Below are 19,996 nucleotides of genomic sequence, written 5' to 3' on the forward strand. Positions count from 1 at the left end.
TACATTTGTTTTTGCCACGTTAATTCTATAACAGACACCTTTATGCATCATTTTCAATGATATTATGCAAGCTAAATATGCAAAAAAGAAAATGTTTTCCTTAAAGTATCATTTTTAGGAAGTATACTATTCTCAATACAACAAAAACATACTTAAATACATGCATGTCCTTCTGTCCTGAAACATTTAATTGAAATACTGTAGAATTCCATTCATTTCTATGGAGGACTACTTCTTCTGAGGAGTGCCAATATGGCCGACCGGTGGCTTCAAAGCCTCTCATTGGCCAATACATAGGATCAGAAATCCAGGGTATATACAGTTGAAGTCGGAAGTTTACATAAACAAGTTTTAATGACTCCAACCTAAGTGTTTCAACCACTCCACAAATGTCTTGTTAACAAACTATAGTTTTGGCAAGTCGGTTAGGATGTCTACTTTGTGCATGACAAGTCATTTTTCCAACAATTGTTTACATACAGATTAATTCACTTATAATTCACTGTATCACAATTCCAGTGGGTCAGAAGTTTACATACACAAAGTTGACTGTGCCTTTAAACAGCTTGGAAAATTCCAGAAAATTATGTCATGGCGTTAGAAGCTTCTGATAGGCTAATTGACATCATTTGAGTCAATTGGAGGTGTACCTGTGGATGTATTTCAAGGCCTACCTTCAAACTCAGTGCCTCTTTGCTTGACATCATGGGAAAATCAAAATAAGTCAACCAAGACCTCAGAAATAAAATTGTAGACCTCCACAAGTCTGGTTCATCCTTGGGAGCAATTTCCAAACGTCTGAAGGTACCACGTTCATCTGTACAAACAATAGTGCGCAAGTATAAACACCATAGGACCACATAGCCGTCATACCGCTCAGGAAGGAGACACGTTCTGTCTCCTAGAGATGAACGTACTTTGGTGAGAAAAGTGCAAATCAATCCCAGAACAACAGCAAAGGACCTTGTGAAGATGCTGGAGGAAACAGGTACAAAAGTACCTATATCAACAGTAAAATGAGTCCTATATCGACATAACCTGAAAGGCCGCTCAGCAAGGAAGAAGCCACTGCTCCAATTCCGCTATAAAAAAGTCAAACTACGGTTTGCAACTGCACATGGGGACAAAGATTGTACTTTTTGGAGAAATGTCCTCTGGTCTGATGAAACAAAAACAGAACTGTTTGGCCATAATGACCATCATTATGTTTGGAGGAAAAAGAGGGATGCTTGCAAGCCGAAGAACACCATCCCAACCGTGAAGCACGGGGGTGGCAGCATCATGTTGTGGGGGTACTTTGCTGCAGGAGGGTCTGGTGCACTTCCCAAACTAGATGGCATCATAAGGAGGAAAATTATGTAAATATATTGAAGCAACATCTCAAGACATCAGTCAGAAAGTTAAAGCTTGGTCGCAAAATGGTTCTTCCAAATGGACAATGACCCCAAGCATACTTCCAAAGTTGTGGCAAAATGGCTTTAGGACAACAAAGTCAAGGTATTGGAGTGGCCATCACAAAGCCCTGACCTCAATCCCATAGAAGATTTGTGGGCAGAACTGAAAAAGTGTGTACGAGCAAGGAGGCCTACAAACCTGACTCAGTTACACCAGCTCTGTCAGGAGGAATGGGCCAAAATTCACCCAACTTGTGGGAAGCTTGTGGAAGGCTACCCAAAATGTTTGACCCAAGTTCAACAATTTAAAGGCAACGCTACCAAATACGAATTGAGTGTATGTAAACTTCTGACCCACTGGGAATGTGATGAAAGAAATAAAAGCTGAAATAAATTATTCTCTCTACTATTATTCTGACATTTCACATTCTAAAATAAAGTGGTGATCCTAACTGACCTAAGACAGGGAATTTTTACTAGGATTAAATGTCAGGAATTGTGAAAACCTGAGTTTAAATGTATTTGGCTAAGGTGTATGTAAACTTCCGACTTCAACTGTACATGTACAGTAGGTAGAGTTACTCAGTGTATATGATTGTTGTCTACCTCTCATTTCAGGTGTGAGCATGTTTCAGACATGGCAATGTATAACAAGGTCTCTCACCAACTCAGACTGTATTCAGTGCAAAGACGAGTTTGTGCAAAGCCACCACCACTAGAATGTGCTCAGGTAAGACATCCAGGTAACACCACTTCCATCTTAGTTACAGAACAGAGACATAGAGCTTCATATGATGATCACCTGCAGTAAAGGTTTGGACACAACTACTCATTACAGGGTTTTTCTTTATTTTTACTATTTTCTACATTGTAGAAAAATTACGAAGACATCAAATCTATGAAATAATACATATGGAATCATCTAGTAACCAAAAAAGTGTTCAACAAATTAAAACATATATTTTATATGAGGTTCTTCAGAGTAGCCACCCTTTGCCTTGATGACAGCTTTGCACACTCTTGGCATTCTCTTAACCAGCTTCATGAGGTAGTCACCTGGAATGCAATTGTTAAAAGTTAATTAATTGTGGAATTTCTTTCCTTCTTAATGCGTTTGAGCCAATCAGTTGTGTTGTGACAAGGTAGGGGTGGTATACAGAAGATAGCCCTATTTGGTAAAAGACCAAGACCATATTATGGCAAGAACAGCTCAAAAAAGCAAAGAGAAACGACAGTCCATCGTTAATTTAAGACATGAAGGTCAGTCAATCTGGAACATTTCAAGAACTTTGAAAGTTTCTTCAAGTGCAGTCGCAAAAACCATCAAGCGCTATAATGAAACTGGCTGACCACAGGAAAGGAAGACCCAGAGTTACCTCTGCTGCAGAGGATAAGTTCATTAGAGTTAGCAGCCTAAGAAATTGCAGCCCAAATAAATGCTTCACAGAGTTCAAGTAACAGAAACATCTCAACTGTTTAGAGGAGACTGCGTGAATAAGGCCTTCATGGTCGAATTGCTGCAAAGAAACCACTACTAAACGACACCAATAATAAGACGAGACTTGCTTGGGCCAAGAAACACAAGCAATGGACATTAGACCCGGTGGAAATCTGTCCTTTTGGTCTGATGAGTCCAAATTTCAAATTATTGGTTCCAACCGCCGTGTCTTTGTGAGACACAGAGTAGGTGAACGGACGATCTCTGCATGTGTGATTTCCACCGTGAGGCATGGATAAGGAGGTGTGATGGTGTGGGGGTTCTTTGCTGGTGACACTTTCAATGTTTTATTTAGAATTCAAGGCACACTTAACCAGCATGGCTACCATAGCATTCTGCAGCGATAATCCATGCCAACTGGTTTACGCTTAGTGGGACTCTCATTTGTTTTTCAACAGGACAATGTTCCAACACACCTTCAGGCAATGTAAGGGCTACTTGACCAAGAAGGAGAGTGATGGAGTGCTGCATCAGATGACCTGCCCTTCACAATCACCTGACCTCTATCCAATTGAGATGGTTTGGGATGAGTTGGACCACAGTGTGAAGGATAAGCAACAAGTGCTCAGCATATGTGGGAACTCAAGACTGTTGGAAAAGCATTCCAGGTGAAGCTGGTTGAGAGAATGCCAAGAGTGTGAAAAATCTCTCAAAGTCAAAGGGTGACTATTTTGAAGAATCTAAAATATCAAATTTGTTTAACACTTTTTTGGTTACTACCTGATTCCATGTGTTATTTGATATTTTTGATGTCTTCACTATTTTTCTACAATGTAGAAAATAGTAAAAAAAAATAAAGAAAAACCCTTGAATGGGTAGGTGTCCAAACTTTTGACTGGTACTGTAAATCTGTCTAATCCAATCAATGACAAAACAGGCAAAAGACAATGGTATTTTCAGCCAATGACAGTTCTCCTCTATTTTCAACCAGCTGTATTGTCAGAGTGAAATTTTACATTTAGCATGGCAACAAAGGACAAGAAAGTAACAAGTTGTTCATTAGACCTACTGTGCAGTATAATGGATTACAGGCAGTTAGTGTTTTAATACAATGGTTAATTATTGAATGGAACCTGGTGCATGTTAGGAGCTCCAAAATGTAATGAATCCCTTTTTCTCTCCCTATCCTTATAGAGGCACATGTTAAAAATCTACTTTATTGAATAAAAACAATACAATACAATTCAGTGACTAATCTGACTCATCTGTTTCCATGCGTCTGGTTGACAGGCTACCAGCAGGCCAATGTGGTGATGCTCCATAAGAGCCTATATGTCTGAGGCGTTCTGAAATGCCAACTCAAGCCCTCTGCCCCTGCTGTACAGGAGACAACCTGGGGAGTGGGGCTGTCCAGCCTCTCACTACAGAAGAGGACATCAGGTACTGCCTGAAACACCCCTATAACACCTAATCAGACAATCGTCACAATAGAAATACCACAATAACTTGCACCGTACAAAAAGCAAACCGAGTTATAGTTTAGAAAAATGTATTTACTACACAATGATACAACAATGCAAAATACAGATTTAAAGAAATACACAATGTAGGCCAGTCAAATGTAGTTTTGAGACACACTAAAAAACAAAGTCAAACAGAGTACAGGTGTCATCAATAATACATTATGTACAGTGGATAAAAGTACAATTAGACAGTTAAAAAGAAACGTCTCAGTGGGAGGATTAGATGGCAGGCTTTGGCGCAGGCATTTACATTATTGTTACCTGATAAAATGTCACAATGTGTTATTTTCCTCAAGACCTTTAAAATATTCATTTTGGTTGGACAGCTAACAAAAAAGATAATCTCTAATTTAGTAGTATAACCCACAGTAAAGCACTGCATGAGCTTAAGTTTCAATGAAACCATCGTTACAAAAAGAACATTGCTACAAAAAGTACAATGATGCATGTTCTGACAAATACGTCACAAAATGAGCATACAGAGACATGCAAAATACCCCAGACTGCACTGTCTTGAACTGGTTCTATCCAATGATCATTGGTTCTGAAACATCATAATGCAGGCTTTTCCTAGAAAAAAAAGGAGTCATTCATGTGATAACTCTAGACAGTGTTATGTAACTTTGATGGTGATTTTTATGTCTTGAAACAATCCCTTGACTACCCATGTAGGGTTCTTGTATGTGCAGACATTTACTTAAATGTACATGCCTTAAAAGATTCTCTGGTTGGAGCACGTAACATGGTGAATTAACAACAGCCTTTGTTTAGAATATACTGTTGCAGTTCAGGCCAGACAAAATAAATTCTCTGAGTGACCATGCAGATTTAACCATGCAGATTTAACATGAGGATAATCTGTCTTGTATTCATGTAGTGATTTCCAGGACATGACCCTGCGTTTAAAATACGTTTTGTAATCACTAAATCTACCCTCCTCCCCCTTTGTTTTCCGACATTTCACACTGCAGTAAAAGTACTGTTGTTGTTTCACTGTGTGCAGAGACTTTAAATAAATCAAGGCTGCATTGTGGGAATTTAGGCTCCAGTCCATGTTCTCAGGAAAGAAAACTAGGTAAGGGTATTTTCCACTGAGTTTCCAATTGATATTCAGTAGGCAATGAGAGAACTGTTTCTGTTTGATCAACAGTAATAGCATTCAAACAGCCTCTCCAGAGTATTCCTAGCACTCTGTCTGTCTGCCGGGGACCCGAAAGTTGCTTTACAAAAAGATGGAGTACAATATCAAAAGCATTTCTATGTCGCCAGTACTGATGGGGGTGTTTGAGGACAGCCTGCTGGTATCCAGTGTGTCCAGCCTGATGTCCTACAGCGGTCAGCTACAGGACATGGTCAGCTTCTACATGGGCTGTAGCTTCAGGATTGAGAGGACCCTGCTGGCTGCCTGGTTGGAATATTACTACACAACTGGCTAAAAGACACACATGGTGTTGGTTTCCCATTGACAATGAACAATTAAGTGTTCTTCTTCCTCTCCAGGCTGCATGTTCCTCACTGACCAAGAGGAGTCCTCCTTCTCTGCGTCCACCTCCACCCCTGATCAATGCCCTCTGACCTTCTCCCAGCAGCCTTTGCGCTACAGACCTGAGGGAGATCATTGGAGAGGACACAGGGTAGAGGTGTATCCATCCGTGCGCTGTTTGTCCAGGGTGAGTTGTTGCTGTTTCCACTGCTTCAGAGTCCAATGCGGCGAGCTTTACACCACTCCAGTCAACACCTGGCATTGCGCATGGTGAACTTAGGCCGCATGCATCTGCTCCTGACAAACAGTTTTTTTGCTGACATTGGTTCCAAAGGCAGTTTGGAACTTGGTAGTGAGTGTTGCAACCGAGGGCCGACAATTTATATACGATACACACTTCAGCACTCGGCGGTTCCGTTCTGTGAGCTTGTGTGACGTACCACTTCGCAGCTGAGCCGTTGTTGCTCATAGACATTTCCACTTCACAATAACAGCACTTACAGTTGACCGGTGCAAATAATTATTAGAAATAATTTACAAAAAGGAAATATCACATTTACATAAGTATTCAGCCACTTCACTCTTTGTTGAAGCACCATTGGCAGTAATTACAGCCTCGAGTCTTATTGGTTATGATGCTACAAGCTTGGCACACCTGTATTTGGGAGTTTCTCCCATTCTTTGCAGATCCTCTCAAGCTCCGTCAGGTTGGATGGGGAGCGTCGCTGCAAAGCTACTTTCAGGTCTCTCCAGAGATGTTCAATCAGGTTCAAGTCCGGGCTCTGGCTGGGCCACTCAAGGACATTCAGAGACTTGTCCAGAAGTCACTCCTGCATTGTCTTGGCTGTGTGCTTAGGGTTATTGTCCTGTTGGAAGGTGAACCTTCACCCCAGTCTGAGGTCCTGAGTGCTCTGGAGCAGGTTTTCAACAAGTATCACTCTGTACTTTGCTCTGTTCATCTTTCCCTCGATCCTGTCTAGTCTCCGAGTCCCTGCCGCTGAAAAACAGCAGATGGTGCCAGGTTTCCTCCAGATGTGACGCTTGGCATTCAGGCCAACGAGTTCAGTCTTGGTTTCATCAGACCAGAGAATTTTGTTTCTCATGGTCTGAGAATCTTTAGGTGCCTTTTGGCAAACTCCAAGCAGGCAAACTCCAAGCAGGCTTTACTGAGGAGTGGCTTCCGTCTGGTCACTCTACCATAAAGGCCTGATTGTTGGAGTGCTGCAGAGATGGTTGTCCTTCTGGAAGGTTCTCCCATCTCCAAATAGGAACTCTGGAGCTCTGTCAGAGTGACCATTGGGTTCATGGTCACCTCCCTGACCAAGGCCCTTCTCCCCCGATTGCTCAGTTTGGCTGGGCGGCCATTTCTATGAAATAGTCTTGGTGGTTCCAAACTTCTATTTAAGAATGATGGAGGCCACTGTGTTCTTGGGGACCGTCAATGCTGCAGAAACGTTTTGGTACCCTTCCCCAGAGCTGTTCCTTGACACAATCCTTTCTCGAATCTCTACTGACAATTCCTTTGACCTCTTAGCTTGGTTTTTGCTTTGTCATGCACAGTCAACTGTGGGGACATTATATAGACAGGTGTGTGCCTTTCCAAATTATGTCCAATCAATTGAATTTACCACAGGTGGACTCCAATCAAGTTGTAGAAACATCTCAACTGGCTGACCTCTAAAGTCTGACCTGTGTGTTACAAGGTAAGATAAAGACAGCCGTACCACTGCTCAGTTACCAAGGCAACAGCCCAGACTCAGCACTGCCTGTGTCATGACGGAGACCCTAAAAAGCTCAGGTGGTGAGCTTTCAACACACGCACACATTCTTAACAACACCCAAACCCATATCAGCCAACCTCTAATGCCGTCCTATTCATGAGGGTCAATTTAGTCTTTTATGCTCAGGTTTGACCACTTGGTGGCGATATAAAGCAGTGGCAGAGTATTAATGGGAAACTCTGCATGAAAGGAGTGAACCTCAAGCACCTGGTGGAGCCTATATGACCTGTTTACCACAGCCAGCACCATCCAGGGCATCAGCACCATCCAGGGCATCAGCACCACAGGTTGGTACAGTTGCTATGGAGTCCGGTATTCAGGTACCGACAGGTCCACCAAGAATGCACACAGATCTTTACGATAATATGCCTGTCTCAATATAGACTTAAATGAGTGTGTGTGTGTGTGTGTGTGTGAGAACAGGATAGGGGATGGAGGGAACGAGGTAGACGTGGGCAAGTTGAAGGAGGCAGTGAGGGAACACATGCCCAACGGGAGCCTAATAACCTGTGACATGGCTGCTGACTTCGCCTTCACAGCGGTTGGGAATGAATGTATTTATTTAAAAATGTATTTACGTGTGAAGTCACCTTTAGCGATCCATTCTTACATGATTACTATATTATATTATCAGATACCGTGTTTAGATTTCCTATGAGCAGATTGGAGCCCTCACATTCTCCAGTGCCCTTTACAGGCAGAAGGGTGGTTGTCTCAGGTTTGATGCAAGGGTTGTGTATTACTAACTGCCTTCCATATAGCCAGGAAGTGTGTTGCTCGCTGAAGCAGAGAGTCAGACATCCTCTCACCATGATTAATTGAGACCAGAGCAGAAGTAGTTTCCATATGTGTGTTGTGTCCTCTCCTCTGTTTGACCATCTATGTGAACCCTGACCCCACACTGCTGCTGTCCTGACACCCCGTCCTCCGTACACACAGCTCGAGTGAGATTTCCAATGAATTCATTACGCATGACACTTAATAATAATAATAATTTAACTTGTATAGTGCTTTTCATAACAGAAATGGATCTCAATGCTGGTTCCTGAAACTTGAAACGTGACATAGTGACCCAGGTTTACGTGATATTAGTTTACTCTTACAGCAAAGACAGAAGCAGGTCTAATTACCTCATTTGTGCCTATTACCATTTGTGTTTGTCATCTTGGAAAATCGAATTAGATCCTGAGATAGCATTATTAAGAGTGTATGAGGGAGACTGTGAGAAATATTGAAGTAGTAAATACTGTTTTGAATCTCATCCTCTCTAACCCGGTCTCTCTCTGTGTTGTAGAAGTATTTAACTGTGGAGGCTACAGTGTGGCCTGTGCTCTGTACATCCTCAGTCTCGGTCCCATCCACTTAGCGGTACTGTAGGTACCTCCACAAAGGCCTGGGCCAGGAATGTAGCCAAGGTAAGAATGTCTAGGCCCCAGCCCTAGACTATACTAGTTTTATGTGTATGTCTATGCTTCACCACATGCAGATCTTAGGCATGGGGCCAGAGGCCCTCCACTGTTAAAGTAAGACAGGACACTATAGGGAGGCACAGACAGGATGTGAGCAGGATTAAACATTTTAAACCCAACCCATTGAAAACTGTTACGGTGCCTTTCAGTCCATGTCATACCATTTTGTCCCATCATCTCTCAAATCTCAGGTTTTGGATGAGACTGACTTTATGACCAAAATGATACTTTTTACACTTTGTAGTCAATTTTGACACTAGAATAAATGTTTCTGGCTCATATCGATGCCACATAGGCCATTTTCAAAACCAGAAGTCTCTTTTTAGTGGCAGTCGCTCTTTAAAGCTTGAGCTCTATATACAGTGCATTAGGAAAGTATTCAGACCACTTCACTTTTTCCACATTGTTACGTTATAGCGTAACAAAATTCTAAAATGTATTAAATAAAAATAAAAATCCTCATCAGATCTACACACAATAACCCATAATGACAAAGCGAAAAAAAATATTTTTCTTATTTCTGCAAATGTATTAAAAATAAACAGAAATACCTTATTTACATAAGTATTCAGACCCTTTGATATGAGACTCAAAATTGAGCTCAGGTGCATCCTGTTTCCATTGGTCATCCTTGAGATGTTTCTGCAACTTGGAGTCCACCTGTGGTAAATTGAATTGATTGGACATGATTTGGAAAGGCACACACCTGTCTATATAAGGTCCCACAGTTGACAAAGCATGTCAGAGCAAAAACCAATCCATGAGGTCGAAGGAATTGTCAGTAGAGCTTCGAGACAGGATTGTGTCAAGGCACAGCTCTGGGGAAGGGTACTAAAATGTTTCTGCAGCATTGAAGGTCCCCAAGAACACAGTGGCCTCCATCATTCTTAAATAGAAGACGTTTGGAACCACCAAGACTATTCCTAGAGCTGGCAGCCCAGCCTAACTGAGCAATCAGGGGAGAAGGGCCTTGGTCAGGGAGGTGACCAAGAACATGATGGTCACTCTGACAGAGCTCCAGAGTTCCTCTTTGGAGATGGGAGAACCTTCCAGAAGGACAACCATCTCTGCAGCACTCCACCAATCAGGCCTTTATGGTAGAGTGACCAGACGGAAGCCACTTTTCAGTAAAAGGCACATGACAGCCTGCTTGTGCTTGGAGTTTGCCAAAAGGCACCTAAAGACTCTCAGGCCATGAGAAACAAGATTCTATGGTCTGATGAAACCAAGATTGAACTCTTTGGCCTGAATGCAAGCGATACGTCTGGAGGAAACCTGGCACCATCCCTACGGTGAAATATGGGGGTGGAAGCATCATGCTGTGGGGCAGAGACTGGGAGACTAGTCAAAATCGAGGGAAAGATGAACGGAGCAAAGCACAGAGACATCCTTGATGAAAACCTGCTCCAGAGTGCTCAGGACCTCAGACTGGGGCAAAAGTTCACCTTCCAGCAGGACAATGACCCTAAGCACACATTCAAGACAATGCAGGAGTGGCTTCGGGACAAGTCGTTGAATGTCCTTGAGTGGCCCATCCAGAGCCCGAACTTGAACACGATTGAACATCTCTGGAGAGACCTGAAAACACCTGTGCAGTGATGCTCCCCATCCAACCTGAAAGAGCTTGAGAGGATGTTTTTGCAAAAACCCGTTTTTGCTTTGTCATTATAGGGTATTGTGTGTAGATTGATGAGGGGAAAAAAACAATTGAATAGATTTTAGAACAAGGCTGTAACGTAACAAAGTGTGGAAAAGGTGAAGGGGTCTGAATACTTTTAGAATGCACTGTAGACTGTCATGTTTGGATCAAATCAAGAACTGAGATATGTGGTTGATTTACATGTTGTGAGAAGGTGGAGTTGGCTGCAGCTGTGCATTTGATTGCTCTCAATTTTCCTCCCGAATGCGTGTTTATTAGAAATGTAATAGATTATAAACCATCATTATCCCATGATTGAAGCTAAAGCCTGATATGAAAAATGCCACAAATCAAGTTGTTTATGTAGCTCTGTGATCTCATCTAGAATAAACAAGGCACTCGAATAGAACAAAATAAAAACTGGTTTTAGTTTGTGATAGACATTGTACATCCCAATCCCTAATTGCTCAATATGAAAAGTTTCGGTTTTCTTCTTAGGTAAAATTATTTTGTGTTTACTTGTATTATGGAAATATTGAGACTTACACTGTCGCATCAGCCTTCTGGTAGATTCAGTTTCTAACTAATCACAGACTGAAGTGTGGCACGAAGGGAGGGGGAGGGTTAGAGCAAAAACCTGCCTCAATATGTTTTCTTACATTTGAAAAGCAAATCCTCCCAATCTTAAGAACTCCCAACGGACATTTCATGTCTCATCTTCAGTTAGTAGAACCAAATAAAGAATCAGTCATGCACAATTGGCAGATAAACACACAAGGACACACACACACAGAGCAGACACATAGAAGGCAGTGCTCTGAGGGACAGTTAACTGCCGTTGTGGCAAGCTGCCGACTGAGCTCTGTTCCTGCCACTACCACTCTGCTTCTAGATTAAAAAAAAACAGAAAGGGGAGTGTGTGTATGTGAATGTGTATATGCGTTTCAAACCAGAAACGCTGCCTTGGTAACCTTTTATCTGTATTCCTTAGCTATGAGTCAGTGAGCAAAACACTTGCTAAGAGCAAATCACCACCGCAATCTGTGTCCTAAAACCCTCTTCTGTAATTCATCATATACAGTTGAAGTCGGAAGTTTACATACACTTAGGTTGGAGTCATTAAAACTCGTTTTTCAACCACAACACAAAATTTGTGTTAACAAACTATAGTTTTGGCAAGTTGGTTAGGACATCTACTTTGTGCATGTCACAAGTAATTTTTCCAACAATTGTTTACAGACAGATTATTTCACTTATAAAATTCACTGAATCACAATTCCAGTGGGTCATAAATTTAAAAACACTAAGTTGACTGTGTCTTTAAACCGCTTGGAAAATTCAAGAAAATTATGTCATGGCTTTAGAAGCTTCTGATAGGCTAATTGACATCATTTGAGTCAATTGGAGGTATACCTGTGGATGTATTTCAAGGCCTACCTTCAAACCCAGTGCCCCTTTGCTTGACATCATGGGAAAATCAAAAGAAATCAGCCAAGACCTCAGAAAAAAAATTGGAGACCTCCAAAAGTCTGGTTCATCCTTGCGAGCAATTTCCAAACGCCTGAAGGTACCACGTTCATCCGTACAAACAATAGTGCGCAAGTATAAACACCATAGGAACATGCAGCCGTCATACTGCTCAGAAAGGAGACGTGTTCTGTCTTGATATGAACGTACTTTGGTGAGAAAAGTGCAAATCAATTCCAGAACAACAGAAAAGGACCTTGTGAAGATGCTGGAGGAAACAGGTACAAAAGTATCTATATCCACAGTAAAACGAGTCCTATAATTGACATAACTTGAAAGGCTGCTCAGCAAGGAAGAAGCCACTGCTCCAAAACCGCCATAAAAAAAGCCAGAATATGGTTTGCAATTGCACATGTGGACAAAGATCGTACTTTTTGGAGAAATGTCCTCTGGTCTGATGAAACAAAAATATAACTGTTTGGCCCTAATGACCATCATTATGTTTGGAGGAAAAAGGGGGATGCTTGCAAGCCGAAGAACACCATCCCAACCGTGAAGCACGGGGGTGGCAGCATCATGTTGTGGGGGTGCTTTGCTGCAGGAGGAACTGGTGCACTTCACCAAATATATGGCATCATGAGGAAAGAAAATTACGTGGATATATTGAAGCAACATCTCAAGACATCAGTCAGGAAGTTAAAGCTTGGTCGCAAATGGGTCTTCCAAATGGACAATAACCCCAAGCATACTTCCAAAGTTGTGGCAAAATGGCTTAAGGACAACAAAGTCAAGGTATTGGAGTGGCCATCACAAAGCCCTGACCTCAATCCTATAGAAAATTTGTGGGCAGAACTGAAAAAGCGTGTGCGAGCAAGGAGGCCTACAAACCTGACTCAGTTACACCAGCTCTGTCAGGAGGAATGGGCCAAAATTCACCCAACTTATTGTGGGATGCTTGTGGAAGGCTACCTGAAACGTTTGACCCAAGTTAAACAATTGAAAGGCAATGCTACCAAATACTAATTGAGTGTAGTAAACTTCTGATCCACTGGGAATGTGATGAAAGAAATAAAAGCTGAAATAAATCACTCTATTATTCTGACATTTTACATTTTCTAAAATAAAGTGGTGATCGTAACTGACCTAAAACAGGGAATTTTTACTGGGATTAAATGTCAGGAATTGTGAAAAACTGAGTTTAAATGTATTTGGCTAAAGTGTATGTAAACTTCCGACTTCAACTGTATCTAGATTTTTTAAACACACATTTCCTTAGTAATATTAATGGTGTAAATATGAAATGTATTGGAAATCATAACTCACTTGTATGCGATTGACTGTTGTAATACTGATTTATGATGTAACAGCTTATGCAGTGTATTTTAATAAATGAAGTGCTCTTGACATCTGGTTAGAATCAGAGCCCCACTGTCTGCGCTCTAACATGATCTCATCAACTGTCAATACCAGTGCCAGTGTGTGCCATGCTAGGGCCACCCTCCCTGACTTTCCATCCCTCTCTCCCCAGGCAACTGAGCCAAGTCAGACACAGATCTGTCTAAAACAAATCTTCCACACACACTTCATACAGTCAACACAGTCTGATAAACACATGGTATGGTTTCAGGCAACCTTGCAAAGACAGTAGACGTACTGTATTCTCCAGCCAAAAAATGACTTCCAACATTATGCTCACACTCAGTCACACAGTTAGTTAATCTGTTATTTTCTTAGCTAACATGGATATAATAGAAAGCGATGACATTGAGTGTGACCTTTCCAAATGAAGCCCTTTAGGTTCACTCAAAGTCAAGTTGATATCGTCCAAGGAAGCTTATGTTGCTAGGGAAATAAATAAACCAAGGATATTCATTAGCTAGTTAGCTACTGGCTACACCTGAGAATGTTAAGTATTATTCGATGATGGAATTAGTTGCTTAGTTGATAAAATTACAGTGTGAATTTAACTCTAGTTCCACCGAGCCATGCGTGTGCGTGCATTTCTGATTCGGTCTCTGTCCGTCATACCCTAACAAGTGTGTTTGGAGTGAGATGCATTAGTCTGTTGAAATGTGTTTTGAAGTGTGTAGTTGTATTTTGAATCAAATCCAAACTGCCAAGGCACCACTCCTTCACAGGTGAAAGAGAAGGTAAAATATGAGCACATACAAGACAGTTTGTTTTACTCTTAAAATATGCCAGAGCAGAGATCTGAATAGGGTTGAAAAAGCTACCGGTAGTTTACCAAAGTTATTGGAATCTCCAGTAATTTTGGAAATTAATACTTGAATAACATATATGCGAGAGAGTATCACTTTTTAATATTGGTCTCCACATTGTCCATGAGTGTCTAGTAGATAGACCATATGGTTCAATTAGCAATCAGGCCCTAGGAGGTGTGGTATATGGCCAATGTACCACAACTAAGGGCTGTTCTTAAGCACGACGCAACGCAGAGTGCCTGCACACAGCCCTTAGCCGTGGTTTATTGGCCATATATCACAAACCCCCGAGGTGCCGTATTGCTATTATAAACTGGTTACCAATGTAATTAGAGCAGTAAAAATAAAATGTTTTGTCATACCCGTGGTATACGGTCTGATATACCATGGCTGTCAGCCAATCAGTATTCAGGGCTCGAACCATCGAGTTTATAAGAGAAAATAGCCTAACTAATAAAAAAAGCATCTCCCCACTGGGCACAGACGTCAGTTCAAAGTTTAGTTTTGATTTACATTTGGTTGAGATGTAACGTGAATACAAAGTGGAATCGGACAAAAATGTAACCCTATCATTGGATTTAGGTTAAAAATTGGGTGAAAAAAAAGACAAAATTCGCTTATTTTGATCACTTTTGGCAAGTCCAATCAGTTAATATTTTGGGGTTAAAATTACATGAAAACAAAGTTGATTCAACTCGTTTTTGTAATCAACAACGGCATTATTTTCAATTAACTCTGCAACTTTTCCAACTATTTATGTTTTTCAAAACTGCCACCAGTTTGACACCAAAACATTGAAAACAAATACATACTGACATAGTAAAATAAACAAGTGTGTAAAATACAGATATTTCATGCTGAAACCCTAATACTAAACAACGGTATTCACTAAGTTGATGGTTTATATTTAACATTGTTTTTTGTTGTTGTTGAAAATCTTATTGAATTATTTAATACATTTTACATGTGATAAGGCCACACAGAGGGACAGAGATAATTAGACACCTGTAAAAATCTGAAGTACCCAAAAGGGCCACTTGATGTCTTAAATCCTTAAAAAAGTAAAAAATGTGGGTAGTTTACTAGTAAACTTAAAACGTTTCCAGTGATATACCCTTCTTTTGCAACCCTAGATCTGAATAAGATAAAATTACATGAAAGCCCTCTCTTCCAGAGAACAACTGTACAGAGGAATCCACACGACTCCATACATCAACCATCATGACAAATGTTTTCCTTCTTTATTTTGACAGGGAGTCAATGCTGAGACCAAGGGCTCTTTTCCAGATGAGTCCTGTTTAGCACAACAATACACATCAAAATACAACATACACATTAACAACACATCCACATACACATTAAAATGCATGTTATAATACACAACAATACATGAAAAGCAAAACACAATCATAAAATATAGCTGGAAGCAGCAATGAATGGGGTTCACAGGATGACAGAAAGGACAAGATCAGAGTGGATTTACAGTGGTTTAAAATGGACACGTAAAATCTGACCAATTCCTTAGCTAAGTTAAGACATACGATAGGCCTACATTCCAAATGTGGTGTCATTTGGTCCTATGGTTCATGAGAAGAAGATTTCTTTAGTATTTTTAGCATCTTTGAATGCATCAATGTTATTTTCTCAAACTCTTTAGGGACTATTGACAAAGATTAAATTCAGAGTGAATCAGACTTTTAGACCATGACAAGAAGATGTTATGATTATTTTAATTATTAGCGTTACATCGTCAAAAGTGAATTATTAATAGTTTACTTATTTTTTATGATGTCAATGCCAAACTTAACATGGTTCATCATGGTAATGTCTTCGGTAACCCTAAACAGTTTCAAGCTGTTATGCCATTGTGAAGTGGATTCACAAAGGATTTAAATGGACACATAGCATCTGATTTCCTGCTTTATCACTAACTCACCCATCTCTTAACAAATCCCTTAGCTGTTCTCAAACTAAGTTAAGATATGTAGCATGGGCCTACATACCGAATTTGGTATTATATGGTTTTCCAAAATGTCCAAGTTGGAGGACAATCTATTCTGACGGACCTTACCGGTCTTTGAGGCAAATTTGTTCAGTACACCTATTGTACATTTTCTTTAGGAATATAGTGGAGTAAAAGGTGTCAAAAATATAAATAGTAAAGTACAGATATCCCCAAAAACTACTCAAGAAGAACTTAAGTATTTTTACTTAAGTACTTCCATAAAAACTAAAAGCAGATCAACCCAACTGAATGGATCTCCAGAGTTAGCCATCCCTGAGACAGGGTCTGGCATCTTGTACATCTGTTAACAATGAAGTAAGGTACGGCGGAAGTTTATGCAGGAGGGCTTTATAAACAAAGAGTGCAATGCATCAATCTACGATACTTGAAAGAGTGCAAGCCTACGTTCTGATACAGAATACAGTGATGTGTACTGAACCTAACCTCCACCAGGTGCTTTTGCTCTCTGAGCCTGACGTGAGGAAAACTCTCAATAGAGTAAACACTCACAAAGCAGCCGGCCCAGATGGCCTCCCAGGCCGTGTCCTCATAGTGTGTGCTGACCAGCTAGCGGGCATCTTCTCTGAAATCTTTTAGCTGTTCCTGTCCCAGGCTGTAGTCCCCACTTGCTTTAAGGAGACCCCCATCGTCCCAGTGCCCAAGAATAACAACGTGACATGCCCAAATGACTATTGTCCCGTTGTGCTCACCTATGTCATCCTGAAGTGCTTCGAGAGGCTGGTCACGGCCCATATCAAGGCCAGCATGTCAGGCACACTGGACCCACTCCAATTTGCCTACTGTTCCAACAGACCCACTGAAGATGCCATTTCTATCACTATTCACACAGCCGTAACACATCTGGACACGAGGAACACCTATGTGAGAATGCTGTTCATTGACTGCAGTTCAGCAATCAACACTATTGTTCCCTCCAAGCTCGACACCAAGCTCAGAGCCCCGAGTCTGGACACCACTCTCTGCAACTGGATCCTGGAGTTCCTGACAGGCAGACTGCAGGCTGTGAGGATTGGCAACAACACCTCCTCCACACTGACTCAACACAGCGTTGTGTCATCAGTACTCCCTGTTCACCCACAACTGCGTGGCTTTGCACGACACCAACTCCATCAAGTTTGCTGACGACACCACGATTATAGGCCTGATAGCCAACCACGACAAGTCAGCCTATAGGGAGGAGGTAAGTGAACTGGCATTGTGGCGTCATGACAACAACCTCTCCCTCATCGTCAGAAAACAAAGGAGTTGATTGTTGACTTCAGGAAGCATTGGAGGGAACATGCCCCGATCCACATCAATGGGACTGTATCAGAGAGTTCCTCGGTGTCCACATTGTCATGAACCAACACCATCACCACTCTTGTCAAGAGGGTGCAACAGCGTCTCTACTTCCTTCTACTTGTTGAGCTAACCACTAGGTGCCGGGCTAACAGAGGTATTGCCGGATATATGAGACAGATGTGAAGAGAACATTTCCGATTAGACCAAACTGATATGAAAGGAAACAGCAAGAGGTCATAACTTCAGCAGAAGAAGAAAAACACGCAGCGAGAAGGCATTTCATGCATCACTGAGTACAGTGTGTCACTGCTAACGTCAGGCATGACTGCATGGTCACAAAGCAAATCCCTCAAACAGCAAGAGAAAATAAAATTAAACCAATGAACTGGTTACAGTACTTGCTCTACAGATTTATGTTCATATTTTCATGATGTGGTTAAACATACAACATTTAAACAAATTACATTTGATCCCATTAGAGCCCCTGTGAAATATTATATAAGAGTCAACAATATTGTTACACTGGCTCCTTCTGTGTGAATTTATTGACCCCTGGGTTCTTGTTCTGCTTTGAAATACTTTGATTTATGAACTCTGAATGTCTCAATGTTTGACCGCTTAGAACAGCCAGTCCATCCTTCAGTGATTTACAACTGCATAATTCACAATTGAAAAGCCTATTTCTCGCTCGCTCTCTGTTCTGGGAAGATGTGGTACTTTAAAACCAAACTCCTAATATAAGGAGGGAAAACATGCAGCAGAAAATAATCTGTGCAGAGTGTGAAAGGTCAGCTACGTTAGTTCCCATGTGGGTAGTTTAACCTGGAAATACTCAGGCTGTGTAGCCAGGACATGGCCTGGGAAGACATGGGAACAGGAAAAGGGATGGGGGCATCATGGGGCAGTTCCAACTAAGACATCCTTAAGAGGGGCAGGATAAACCCATGGGAAAGAGAGTGCAGTAGAGAACACTGTGAACAACTTATGCTAAACACAGAAGTCAAGTAAGTCAAGACCTCTGGGGTACTACTGAGCTTGACCCGGTGCTGATGCTTCCCTTTAGGCTCTCAACCAATGATGTATGTATATACAGTATGTCTATGCTCTCCACACACCATCAGTTATGAATCTGAGCTGAGGAATCCTTACGTACCCCTGAAACTGGGAGCAATTCACATATATTGAGCAGCAAGAATCCCAGAGGGATTTTGTACATTGAACATAACTACTTGTACATTGAACATAAATATAGACGAAACATGCAACAATTTCAAACATTTTACTGAGTTACATTATATATAAGGAATTTAGTCAATTGAAATAAATTCAATTGGCCCTAATCTCTGATTTTAAATGACTGGGAATACAGATACGCATGTGTTGGTCACAGATACCTTAAAAAGAAAAAGGTAGGGGTGTGGATCAGAAAAACAGTCAGTATCTGGAAAAAACTGTTGTACACGTCGACCCAGAGCATCCCAAACATGCTCAAATCGGTGACTTGTGGTGAGTATGCAGGCCATGGAAGGACTGGGACATTTTCACAACTCCAGGAATTGTGTATAGATCCTTGCGACATGGGGCCGTACATTGCCATGCTGAAACATGAGGTGATGGCGGCGGATAAATGGCACGAAATGGGCCTCAGGATCTCGTCACGGTATCTCTGTGCATTTAAATTGCCATTGATAAAATACAATTGTGTTCATTGTTCGTAGCTTATGCCTGCCCATATCATAACCCCACTGCCACCATGGGGAACTGCTCACAACGTTGACATCAGCAAACCGCTCACCCACACAACGCCATAAACGCTGTCTGCCATGTGCCCAGTACAGTTGAAACTGGGAGTCATCCGTGAAGAGCAAACTTCTCCAGCGTGCTAGTGAAGTCGATTACGACGCCGAACTACAATCAGGTCAATTCCCTAGTGAGGAGGCAGAGCACACAAATGAGCTTCCCTGAGATGGTTTCTGACAGTTTGTGCAGAAATTCTTTGGTTGTGCAAAGCCACAGTTTCATCAGCTGTCCGAGTGGCTGGTCTCAGACAACACCGCAGGTGAAGAAGCCGGTACTGGAGATCCTGGACTGGCGTGGTTACACGTGGTCTGCAGTTGTGAGGCCGCTGGAAGTACTGCCAAATTCCCTAAAATGACAGCTCTGGTTGACATTCCTGCAGTCAGCATGCCAATTGCATGCTCCCTCAAAACTTGAGACATCTGTGGCATTGTGTTGTGTGACAAAACTGCCCATTTTAGAGTGACCTTTTATTG

The sequence above is a fragment of the Salmo trutta genome, chromosome 33 (assembly GCF_901001165.1).
Source record: "Salmo trutta chromosome 33, fSalTru1.1, whole genome shotgun sequence".
Taxonomy (NCBI): domain Eukaryota; kingdom Metazoa; phylum Chordata; class Actinopteri; order Salmoniformes; family Salmonidae; genus Salmo; species Salmo trutta.